Here is a 13,345-nt window from a genome sequence, read left to right as displayed (position 1 = left end):
GTCTGTATTCAGGAATTTTCTCACAATATGACATGTATTCAATATAGTGGCCTTCTGTAGTGTGATGTATGTGTTTCTATTCAATTGTAACGTGCCCAGGCTTTTGTGCAGTGTGTGTGATATGACACCAGTAGAGGAGAGAACAACAGGTACAATAAGCACCCTATCCATCCTCCACAGATGCCTTATTTCCTGGGCGAGTTCTGTGTACTTGCTAATTTTTTCAGTGCATGCATTTTGTATATTGTGAGTGTTTAAAATGGATATGTCTATAATGTATGTGATTTTATTGTGTTTGTCAATGAGTGTGATGTCTGGTCTGTTGTGGTAAATTGTTTTATCTGTGATTATGGCTCTGTCGTAGTACATTTTGTGCGTGTTGTTTTCCAATACTGTCTGTGGAATGTATTTGTAGTATGGTTTGTGGATGTCTACTAATTTGTGTTTCTTTGCAAGCTCTTGGTGTATTATATTTGCTACTTGATTGTGTCTGTGTAAATAATTTGTCTGTGCCGAGAGCTTGCAACCAGAAGTGATGTGTTATATAGTTTCTGGCATGACGTGACATTTTCTGCATGTGTCATTTGTGAGTGTTGCATCTTTGAGTATGTGTTTTCTGTAGTTTTTAGTATTTATGACCTGATCCTGTATGGCGATCATGAATCCTTCAGTCTCTCCAAAGAGGCATCCCCGAGCTAACCAGCTGTTTGACGCAGTTTTGTCAACAAAATCCTGGGCCAGATCATAAGGATGCCTGCCATGGAGTGCCTTTCGAGCCCACGATTGCTTAATGGTGTCTATGCTTTTTATATGTTGTGTTGTGTCCATATGATGTGAGTGTAAGTTTAATGGTGTGTTATTCGAGTCTGCTAGAGTTACTGCTTTATGTAATTGTGATATTTCTTGTTTTTCATAAAAAAACTCTCACAGTGACTGTATTTGTCTGTAGTGAAGGTTAACTATGTCAATCAGGCCACGCCCACCATCTTTACGTGGAAGGATTAATCTTTCTGTGGCGGATTTAGGATGATGTTGTTTATGCTTAGTAAGTGTTGTTCTTGTTTTCCTTTGGAGTTGCTCAAGATCTGTGTGAGTCCAATGTATAACTCCAAAAGAATATGTGAGTACTGGGATGACATATGTGTTTATTGCTTTAACTGTGTGTTTTGCATTTAACTGTGTTCTGAGAATAGCATTTAACCTACTTTGGTATTCTTTAATTAATCTTTGCTTTATTTGTGTATGTTCTGTTAGTTTGGCCTGTTGGAATCCTAAATACTTGTAGAACTCGCCCTCTTCCATGGATTCAATAATGTCTCCATTTCCAAGTGCAAAATCTTCTTTCTTCAGGATTCCTTTTTCTATGTGAACTGTTTTGCATTTATCTAGGCCAAATTCCATTTGTATGTCCTTGGTGTATGAATGTGTGATTTGTAGGAGTTGATGAAGTTGTTTTTGTGTGGATGCATAAAGTTTTATGTCATCCATGTACATGAGATGTGACAGTGTAAACTGTGTTGTTTTTTCGTGTCTGATATTGTAACCATATTGCGTGTTGTTTAACATGTTGGATAATGGGTTCAGGGCTAAGCAGAACCAGAGAGGACTCAAGGAATCTCCTTGAAAAATTCCTCGCCTAATAAAAATTTGGTTTGTTTGTATGGAAGTGTTACTAACCCTGAGATGTAGTGTTGTTCTCCAGTGCTGCATAGTGTTTTGGAAGAATGCAATGAGTGATGGATGTATTTTGTACATGTGTAGAATATGTAGCAGCCAACTGTGTGGAACACTGTCGAATGCTTTTCTGTAGTCTATATATGCCATGTGTATGTTTCTGTGTTGTTTGTGTGCTTGCCGTAGAATGACTGAATCTATGAGTAACTGTTCTTTGCATCCCCTGTGGTTTCTATGACAACCTTTTTGTTGTTCTGTAAGAATGTCATGTTCTTCAACATGTTTGTATATTTTGTTTGCAATACAGGATGTCAATAATTTGTAGAGTGTTGGAAGACATGTAATTGGTCTGTATTGTGTGGGGTCTGTGGTATTGTTGTTTTTAGGTTTCATGTAGGTGATGCCCTGAGTAAGAAAATTTGGCATGTCTAGTGGATTGATGATGATGTGTGTTAGGTGTTTGGCTAGTTCCTGGTGCAGTGATGTAAACTTTTTGTACCAGAAATTGTGAATGTTGTCTACACCAGGTGTCTTCCAGTTGCGTGTTCTGTTAACAGTGTATTGGAAATCATGTATGTTTATTTCAGCACAGGGCATAGTTGGTATGTTGTGCAAGTTTCTGTTCTCCTCCTCGATCCAGCCTGCATCAGCATTGTGCGTGACAGCACTGGACCAAAGAGAAGACCAATATGTTGTGAGTTCTTCTTCTGTTGGTGTGCCACTGTGCTGTGTATCAGTGTTTGCATTGTTATTAATTTGTCTGTAAAAGAGTTTTTCATTGTTTGTAAATAATTTATTTTGTTGTTTTCGTAGTGTACATGTTTTGTATCGTTTGAGTCTACGTGCTTTGGCAGCAAGTTTTTGTTTTAGTGTATCAATGTATTCTGTAATGCGTGTGTTGTGATGTTCGTGTTTTGTGTGTGTTTTTATTTTCTTGAAAATGTTTTTGAGCTGTTTCCTTAATTTGGGTGTTATGTTGCTTTTAGTGTATTGTGTCAGCCTGCCTAATTGCTGTCTAATGTCATTTATTTGTGTTTCTATTCTTCTCTGCCAGGCAGGCTTGTTATAGAATTGTGTTTTCTGTGTATTTGTCTGTGATTGTACTTTCAGTCCATGGTGTGTCACTACTGTGACTGCCCCAGCATAAACTAATGTATGAATGTCTGAGAGTGTAGAAATTGAATGAATGTAGTGTGGTAGTAAGTGAGTGTTTACATAATTTAGTGTTTTTCCTACTTCCTTTGACGTGTTGATTTTTGGTATTCGTGGTCGTTGTGTGGGATCTGTACCTGTATATTTAGTGAGTGTTTCCTGAAATATAAGTGAGAGCGTATTAACTAAATCTATGTCTATGTTATCAGTGATGAATGAGGAAGTGTCTGTAGTATCATTAGTGGTAGTTGTTGTGTGTGTGCTGTAATCAGTGCTTGTTGCTGGATTATCCTGACAGGTTACATGATCTTCATTAATGTTAGATGTTTCTGTCTGTTGATGTATTTGATCAGCAACCTGTTGTTTGATAAGTTCAAGTGTTGTTTGTGAGATAAGGTTGTTGTGTATAATTGTTCTTTTTTGATCAACAACCCTTTGTTCGGTGACAGTGAGGTGAGGATATTGTTGTGTGAATCTATGGTGTAGTTGTTGTCTGTATGCTGTCATGTTTGTTTCGAGTTTTGTGATGGTGTAATAAGTACGGATGATAAACTTGTTCATTTCTACTGTCCATTTCATCCGTTGGCGTGGTTTTCCAGCCTTTGTGGTCTGTGGATGCATTGCCACAGAAACACCAAGGCTAGGTTGGTTCCTCACATCTGTTGAGGGCATTGCAGTAACCATGCTTGGGCCGGTGCTGCTTTCGCCACCGGTAACCAAGGGAGACTGTGGCCTATTTTTCGAACGTGAGCCTCTGCCTAACCCACGAACGCGGACCTTGTTAACCCGGGCGACATCCGAGCCGGTATTTATTATTATTATTATTTTATTTCTGCACGATTTTACATCAGAGTAAAAAATACCTCATCCGTAACCCACAGAAAAGAAGGTATCTGTTTCCACCCCTTTATTGCATTAGATGCACTTTAAGTGCAAGTAGTTCCTGTTCTCCTCCCTTTTCCTCTTCTTAAAAGGTTTCCAGATGAGTATTGTTTACTAGTCTCAACAGTCGTATTGGATAACTCTGGATTAACTGATGAATGATGTCTATCTGATAATTGCTATTATTATTATTATTATTATTAATCAGTGCAGAACCCAAACAGTTAGGAGTTGAAAGTTGAAATTTGGTACACTGTTAGGGTACGTCACGAGGACGTACACTAAGAACGGATTTTTCGAAATTCCTCCCCACGGGGGAGAGAGACAGGATTAAGGCTTAACACTTTCATCAACAATGGAAGTGTCAACAATGGAAATATCAACAATGGAAGTGTTAAGAGAAAGCGACTTGCAAGACGCAGATGCAATTTTTTCGTTTTTGCGGGAAATCTAACATATTTTTAGACCCATCTAAGAATTCTCTAATTAGTCCGGAAACAGAGGGACCCAATTCTTGCATTGTGTGAAAACAAGTAAGGTTGGCTATAACGTAATAATCTTAATATTCGCTAAAACGGTTAGGAGTTGAAAGTTGAAATTTGGTGCACAGTTAGGGTACCAGATTTAAGTACCAAAGTGTTAAGTAACAATGGAGAACAAGAGAAAGCAACGTGCAAGATTTACGGGCGCTGGAAAAAAAAGAAAAAGAGTAATATGTTACAACATATTCGATTTTCAAATTTAAACAGATTAGTTCGGTTTTTCTCGACCTTTCTTCTTTAGAACATTCGATGAAAATCGAACGATATAATCAGAACACATGAAAATCGAACAATATTAGAGCATTCGATTTTCAAATTCGATTTTTCTTTAGAAATACTTAATTTGTTGATGAAATTACTCTTTTTCTTTTGTGACTATAACGTAATAATCTTAATCTTCGCTATCATTACTATTGCCCGAGCAACACCGGGCCTACCTGCTAGTTAATATATATCTTACATAATTTACGACATACAAGTAAATTTTATATGCATTGGATAATCTATTTTATACTCATTAATTTGTTCCAATCTTTTAGCATACACTATCTGTGAAAAAGGTTAAATTTTTCCTGTAGAATATGTTTTGTCTGTTAAATCGAGCGTTTACCGTTTTGCAAATCTTTACATTTATAGCATAAGGGACACCTTTTTGACGTTGGTGGGAAAATTTATTTTTATATTAATTTTAATGCCATATTTATGAGAAGTATAATCAGTTTGTGCATCGGTACATTTACAATGGAAAGTAACATAATTTTCAATAATAGACAAATTACCATAAGACAATCTTTAAAAATCGTAAGCTTTGCACACACAAATATGAATTTACCAAAGAGTTTAAAGATATTTTTACCAGAAATATTAATTGAAATATCAAACCAGACTTCAATGTTAATAAACTTATTTTATTATAAGGGATTATAAGACATACGAAAAGCAATTATCTTTGGTTTATTTATGGCGAAATTACTCACTAATTCAAACTATGAAAAAATTAGATTTAAGGGTGGGTTATACTTTTAAATTGTGTTTTATTGTACAATGCAAAAGTACAGTATTCTCTTTAGAAAATTCTGTCATCAGTGTTAAAACCATAAAAAAAACTAGAAAAAAATTTTTTATCCAAATTGCCATTATTGGATAAAATGTATTCACTAGATTAAATTTTTCTATTAAATGTTTAATTAGCAGTAAAGCTATAGTTTAGACAATTATTGAAAAATGATTGTTAAAAATCTTCAAAAATTATTATTTACACTCAAACCTGTTTTTGTGCGGTCTTTTTTTGTGCAATTTTTTATACGTGCAATGTGTTTTGTGCAATTATTTTTGTGCAGTATACCAATTTGATTGAAATTCATATACCGCACACAAAAAAATCACACAAAACAAATCGTACAAAAATAGGTTTGAGTGTATATATTTATAAAGTGCATAAAGAAATAAAATTAAACGCAATATCGTGACTATGCAGATTTCGCAAGATTCGATCGGTTAGCCGTCGTACTCGAAATTTTTATTTAATCTAAACGTACAAATATTTTATTAAAATCATATTACAAAATGCCGGTACCAAACAATAAAATTACTTTTATGCCGTCGTATTACGTAGGTGTTACGACTTAACGAAATAAACGGTAATAATAGTTAGTTAATACAATAATTTTTGTATAAACAAACGACCGGTGTATTTTTCTAGACTATATTTTACGGCAAAACGAATGGAATAAATATGTAAATACACAAAATTATACAGGGCATTACAGTATTTCGAATTCTTTAATTTATATTCGTTATTCTAATCCAAAGATTTTAAATTGTAAGAGTATCTATTCCATCTATAATCATCATTTGTCCATTCCCAACAATTTCTATTCTGGTATTTGAATATTCGTTTCATTTCTAATCGAACAACAGACATTCTGGTAATCCGGCAGTTCGTTCGGCATATCTACATTATATAAAAGGTTAAGGTGTTTATTAAATATTACTATTACCAAGAAAATAAACTCTCGGTCTAATTTACATCGTACCAGTTTTAAGAACCATCGTCGTCCTCATCTAATTGCTTCTTTCCTTTCTCGCAATTTCTCATATTTCTCTGCAAAAGATAATATAAAATTGTCAAATTCTTTAAATTACATTATTATAATTAATCGACAATTTTATTTATTTTATGCATAATTAGGAACCGTCCTAAATATCCTAATATTAACCGGCAATTATTTATCGCGACATTAAACATTGCAAATTGCAGCCCGGCAGGAAGACAACGGCGGTTTTAATTTAATTTAAAATATATTTTCTCCACCCGAAATTAGTGGCCACTCGCCCCTATACGTCGTACTTTTTCTTTAACAACAGAGTCGTGCCAGTCGTCTAACTAACTCCTTTCGGTAAAAATTTTCCACGGACCGGATGTTCTTACGTAGTCAATCGCGCGTAAGCTTTCCACTCGCCACGTCGAATTTAGTCCACTTAACTTTGTTTTCGAGATTAGCGAAAGACGGACGGACTATTCCGACAGAGAACAAAAAATACCGACTAACGGAGGTCGATTGTTCGAGCAACGTCCGTCCGACCGTTCACGAACCAGAGGTCGAGGCCGGCGAATGCCAAAAACTCGGGAAGCAAATACCCGGCGGAGGGTGACGAGTACGGGTGCGGTTCCTTCGACTTTTTAACTGATCTAGGAGTGGCAAATCTCGGTTCGGAGCCGCAGACTTGCCTTCAAACTTATAAAAACCAGGTGGGAAAAGTAAGGGTCGGTCCCAGAGGGAGACGGAGAAGAGTCGACCGCACGAGACCGAGTGGACACCGTCGGAGAGAAGAACGTCTTTACCACCAATCACATTATCTTGCTAATTTTAACATCCAATCACTTTTCACAATTTAATTTTACTTTCATCTAATTGGATTAAGATACTATCGATAATGGAATATTTAAAGACACTCGTGCAGTTTAGGGGGTAAGGCTATTTTAGAGGTTCTCGTCCATAAAATTAATCAAATCTAGACCGATTTCACTGGAATATTTCCAAAACACGTATAATTTGTTGGAAATGATCGATATAAAATGTGCTACGAACAAAAATCGCCGGAATACTTATCGAATGTACCCCGTTCGAAGACGCCATTGCTTAAGCTCGTTATCGTCGCGGAGTGTCACATCGGACGGGACGCGTACGAAGCGTGTCACGTGAGATTTGTCGGCGCTATTCGGTCACGTGACTACTCATCTCTGACGTATTTCCCGAGAACTTATTCTTTTTGCGAAGAATTCGCTGAACTTTGGAGACATCACGTGATAGAAATATTAAAACATCATTCCATTCTAAATATGATTAAAATCATATAACATATAATAATGTGATATATAACTAATAATCCTGCTGTTTTAAATGATCTAATCTCTTTCGTGTCTTAAACAAAATTGAATTATATTTATTTACATCAAGACATTAGACATCTTATGTTGCATCTGACTAATATTTATCATCATAATATATATATCATGATAGAATTATTATCGTTAGCCAGCGGTTTTACTTTGTCGCTTCATACAGTCAATAATAATAATAAGCAGTTTCTAATAACAAAAAAAATTTAATAGTATATTATGATCTATCACGTGACGTCTCCAAAGTTCAGCGAATTCTTCGCAAAAAGAATAAGTCAGTGTTTCCCAACCTTTTTTGTGCTGTGTCCCACCTAAGCCTTTCTAAAATTCTTATGCCCCCCAACATATATGTTGAACTCTTTTGGATGGTCTCTCGTTGCCGTGTTTGTTGAAGTTTTTTCTTGCACTTAATTGTCACACTGTTTTATTGTAACCACAATAAAACCCAATCCTTTCATCAAAGTCTCTTGCACTTTCCAGTCATTGCCAAATGCGACCTGGAACACCACAACTCACGTCTGCCCACCTCGAGGTCTGGGCAAAGAATGTTCTTTCTCCTCTTTCACCGGCCTCAGGGCCTTGTTCATCTCTTTGTTCTCAGTGGTTCCCAGAATTGTTAATTCCACCCCAAGGGAAAAGGTTATAAAGGAAAGTTCTAGAAGGAAAGGGAAACAAAGAAAATTAAAACTAACTTAAATCAATATTTACAATAAATATGGCATACAGCGGCTATACGGTTAACTTAAACTCTGGATGAGTTTCGAATTGCCCCCTCGTGGGGCGTGGGCCCACGTTGGCGAACACTGGAATAAGTTCTCGGGAAACACGTCAGAGATGAGTAGTCACGTGACCGAATAGCGCCGACAAATGTCACGTGACACGCTTCGTACGCGTCCCGTCCGATGTGACACTCCGCGACGAAAACAAGCTTAAGCAATGGCGTTTTCGAACGGGGTACATTCGATAAGTATTCCGACGATTTTTGTTCGTAGCATATTTTATATCGATCATTTCCAACAAACTATACGTGTTTTGGAAATATTCCAGTGAAATCGGTCTAGATTTGATTAATTTTATAGACGAAAACCTCTCAAATAGCCGTACTCCCTAAACTGCACTAGTGCCTATTTAAATCTGTTCATCAGCTACGGTTAATAGATCATCGATTACCATAGGTTGGTGTTTACCTTTGTTTACTTCCAGACGTGGAAAAATAAAGGCATCGTAGATGGGCTTGCTGAATAGAATACTTATCGCGATCGTCGTCAACGTGTAAGCGTACACTCTCGGATGACGATATTTAAACGGAAGCTTCTTCACGTACGGAACACGCCGCTCGTCCGCCATCTTCTTTTTCGCCTAGTGTTGCCAATTACAAAAATAAAATTTATTTTTGTAAATACGTTTTCTCGCCGCTTCAAAAATTTAAATTATTTACTTTTTGCTCAAATTTAATAAGATGAAATTTTTTTATTTTGCAAAATTTCATACAATTTAATTCCACGATTGCCAGGCACAAAAAAATGCAAAAACGTGATTATCGAATTATAAATTTAAATAATAATAATAATTCTCGGGATCGTGCGACCGAGTCGGCAGCTTTCGTCCAAACCGGAAATCCGGACGGGTGGAAAAACTCCAGAAATTTTTCGGGACGGTCGGGTCCCGTCCCTCGCCGTCCGGCAGCCCCTTGTGGGCTGACTGAAAACCCCTCTCGGTGATCGCGAGAGGAAAAAAGATTTTAAAAAAAAAAATCCGCCCCGGTCGGGTGACTAAACCGTCGGATAAAAAATGTTCGCGTAACTATTTTAACCCTCTGCCTCTCCTACGAGGGGATTTCCAAAAATCCCTTCTAATGCGCTTCGTTAAAGAACTAAATCGAGCTTTTTGGTAATAAATTTGCTCTGTATTTAGCTTTTTAAAAAAGATAATACAGTGATACCTGGGTTTTCGTCGATGATCCGTCCGAAAAAATCGGCGAAATCCGAAACCCACGAAAACCCGGGCAATTATTTCCATACGAATCGATGTAAATCCAATTAATTCGTTCTAGACTCTTCAAAATACGTCCCAAAAACACATTTTACAGATAATAAATGTAGTGTTTAATACTAAAAACGAAAGAAATCAATATAAACTGAATATAAAAGAGTAATGTAAAGAATAAATGAACATTTAACGTGGCATCTGTTCGACATCTTCGATTGTTTGCTCTCCGTTTTCGTTTTCACATTTACGCCTTTCGCTACATTAGCCTTACTTTATCGTCACAATTAAAGGATTTGATCCCGGGATCCCGACCACATTTTAGTCCCAAAATTTTCGGGATTAAGTTTTCCTGATCCCGGGATTTTCGGGATTGACATTATTTTAAAAAAGTTGCAAGATAGACTGCACGAAGCGAAACGTTCAGTGCCAGCGCTCTTAACAGAATTGCTTGCCTATCATTTCGATATAAAACTTCTTGTATTTTGAACTAAAATGATAGGCAAGCAGTTCTCACTTTACCTGGAAATATACTTCATTTTTGCATTTTTGCGGGCGCCAATCGATTTTCTGGCGCAGTCGAGAGCACTTTTGGTTGGCCGTAGAGTTCTAACACGACCCTTCAAAAATTCTAATAAGTCATTCGACGGAGGAATATCGTCACCCTTAAGCCAGCGCTCCCACCAGCCTCTAGTTGTTGCATCCAATTTAAATTAAATAACGAACACAAATAATATGCTCGAGAACTCGTCTATATTAAAATTTAGAGCTTCTAAGGATCGAATACACTCTGTAGTCGATTAAACAAAATTGTAACGCGTGTCAGGTGTGTTTAAGTTATCTAGCATCGATGTACAGTACAGTCCACAGCACTGTCACACGTGTCAGGTATGTCACGTAACTGTAGACTTAAGAATGCGGGGTGAGATCTTCCCGCCTAGCGCTCAGTGCGTTTTACCCGTCAATGTGTCAGCCATCTCGTTTTGCCAGCGGATTTTAGTAGCGTTTGCGCCAACAAACGCTACTAAATAATCCCGAAATCCCGGGATTAGAAATAACGACCGGGGTCGAATTCCCTAGTCACAATGGACCTTTTCGTACGTCGACTTCCCGTATATTCGGCCGATTTCGGCAACGGCTAAACCTACCTTCGGCATGTTATAATGATGCCAAAATATTTCTGGGCCGTTGATCGTGATATTGTTTCCGTGTATATTCAGAAACTGTTGTTTCGTTACGAGACATCTGTATTTTTTGTGTAAATAAACTTTCGATAGCATTAAGCTTTTTCCTTTTATTTTCTGATAGGTTAACTCTATATTCTCTTTGTGTTCTATTTGTTGACAATGTTGCTCGCGCTTAGAATAGCGAGAGAAAACTGTTAGAAATGGCAGCCATCCGACTGTGCCTAATACGGACGATCGAGTGTCGGAAACATTCCCAAATTGTCCGTCATTTTTCCAAACTAGGCACACAATTATAATCGAGATGCCTTTCTTATCAAAGTTGAAATCAAAAAGTTACCAACTCGATTAAATCACGTCGGCAGATAATTTAATCAAAAGAAAGAGTAAGCCAAATTTTAATTCCGTCTTAATGCGACCACAATTGATTACAAGGCTGCCAAATTTTTTCTGTAATTTAAAAATCGGGATTCGAGCAATTTAAATCGGTCGCTTTAATGGATCCTTTAACGGTCGTGCCCCGTAACTATAAAAGTAGCCAGGTTAGGCTTAGCCAAAGATTAATTAATCACGACGCGTTAAAAGAGCCAACACGGATCCATCCATTAATTAGGCCAACAGTTTACGATCTCCCTCCTGCCGTGTACAGCGATGTACTTTTGCAAATCTCTGCTACCATTTAATTACGTTTACGATAGATGGACCCCTAATACCGAAGGAATAACTTAATAAGAGATTTTTGAAAATTCAATTCTCCCAGGGAAAAGGAGGAGAAAGTTAGTTTTAGTCAGTATAAAGTGTAAATAATAAAAAAGGAAAGTAAATAATGGCATATATAGTATACATTTTGGAAATTAATAAATATTTTTATCGTTTCCACTGTTCGGGTAACCCAAAAACAATAAATCCAAAATAAACGAATTCGAACGAATATTTGAATTCGTTCCAAATTCGAAAAATAATGTTCCAAACAAATTTTCTTATACTTTAGAATTTAAAATCGATCACTTTATTCGAGTAAGGTTATCGTAGTCTCGCGCCCGGTATAGATCGGCTCATCCGATGGTTGACAATAAAAGTGACGCTAAAGAATTTCACAATATCTACCGCGTCTCGTAGCATTTTTAACTGCTTCTAGCCCTCTGGTGGTCCTTTCGGGTAATCACAAAATACTTTGCACCGAGTCATACGTAACGACCTATCCCAAAGATTCTCTTCATTTGAAGTTATAGAGACTTACATTAAACAAAAGGGAGAAGAAAGACTCGAAAAATTACATTTGAAAAATGCGAGTCTATAATTTCAAAAAAAAAAAAAAAACTTACGCTCGTTTAATTCGGCCAAATTTTGAATCGAAATACCGTATTTTACGGAGTATAAGACGCACCTGAATTTTGAAGGCAATTTTTCGAAGAAAAAAGTGCGTCTTATAGTCCGTAAAATACGGTAAATGTTTCTAAATACTTTAATTGGCGAGTTCGAGTCTTATTCCCGCGTTTTGTTCATTTTCCATTATGTCCAATTTAATTTTAAAGTAAGTTTAAATTGTGTTTCTTAGTCTTTTCGTACCAAAATATCTTAATTTCGTGAAATATCGCGTGCCCTAAACAGCTTCCGTGTAAGAATCTTTTATAATACTTATAATACGAAACATCCAAACGAGAATATTCCAATAAAAGCGAAGATCTCTGAATAACACATCTATATATATAATCGAGACGAGTTGATAATAATAATAATAATAATAATAATGAAGAAAGAAGATTTTGCACTTGGAAATGGAGACGTTATTGAATCTATGGAAGAGGGCGAGTTCTACAAGTATTTAGGATTCCAACAGGCCAAACTAACAGAACATGCACAAATAAAGCAAAAATTAATTAAAGAATACCAAAGTAGGTTAAATGCTATTCTCAGAACACAGTTAAATGCAAAACACACAGTTAAAGCAATAAACACATATGTCATCCCAGTACTCACATATTCTTTTGGAGTTATACATTGGACTCACACAGATCTTGAGCAACTCTAAAGGAAAACAAGAACAACACTTACTAAGCATAAACAACATCATCCTAAATCCGCCACAAAAAGATTAACCCTTCCACGTAAAGATGGCGGACGTGGCCTGATTGACATAGTTAACCTTCACTACAAAAAAATACAGTCACTGCGAGAGTTTTTCTACAAAAAACAAGAAACATCACAATTACATAAAGCAGTAACTCTAGCAGACTCGAATAACACACCATTAAACTTACACTCACATCATATGGACACAACGCAACATATAAAAAGCATAGACACCATTAAGCCATCGTGGGCTCGAAAGGCACTCCATGGCAGGCATCCTTACGATCTGGCCCATGATTTTGTTGACAAAACTGCGTCAAACAGCTGGTTAGCTCGGGGATGCCTCTTTGGGGAGACGGAAGGATTCATGATTGCCATACAGGATCAGGTCATAAATACTAAAAACTACAGAAAACACATACTCAAGATGCAACACTCACAAATGACAC

General features: G+C 36.7%; 2 protein-coding genes and 1 long non-coding RNA gene across 3 annotated transcripts in view; 1 reads left to right on the top strand and 2 right to left on the bottom strand.

Moving 5' to 3' along the window:
- Swt1 (Swt1 RNA endoribonuclease) overlaps window positions 1-13,345 on the bottom strand; it is a 275,536-nt gene that overhangs the window by 115,382 nt on the left and 146,809 nt on the right. The gene's annotated exons all lie outside the window — the stretch shown is intronic.
- Window positions 1-13,345, top strand: part of LOC136975991 (alpha-aspartyl dipeptidase) — a 170,361-nt gene that overhangs the window by 101,294 nt on the left and 55,722 nt on the right. The gene's annotated exons all lie outside the window — the stretch shown is intronic.
- LOC136976032 (uncharacterized) lies at window positions 5,717-9,010 on the bottom strand. Its single transcript, XR_010880867.1, has 3 exons — window positions 8,841-9,010; window positions 6,287-6,354; window positions 5,717-6,204 (listed from the first exon to the last, which is right to left on the bottom strand). It is a non-coding gene; the product is annotated as an uncharacterized lncRNA (long non-coding RNA).

Source organism: Centruroides vittatus, unplaced genomic scaffold (assembly GCF_030686945.1).
Source record: "Centruroides vittatus isolate TY-2023 unplaced genomic scaffold, ASM3068694v2 contig_392, whole genome shotgun sequence".
NCBI classification, from domain to species: domain Eukaryota; kingdom Metazoa; phylum Arthropoda; class Arachnida; order Scorpiones; family Buthidae; genus Centruroides; species Centruroides vittatus.
This window is presented reverse-complemented; position numbering and strand designations above follow the sequence as displayed.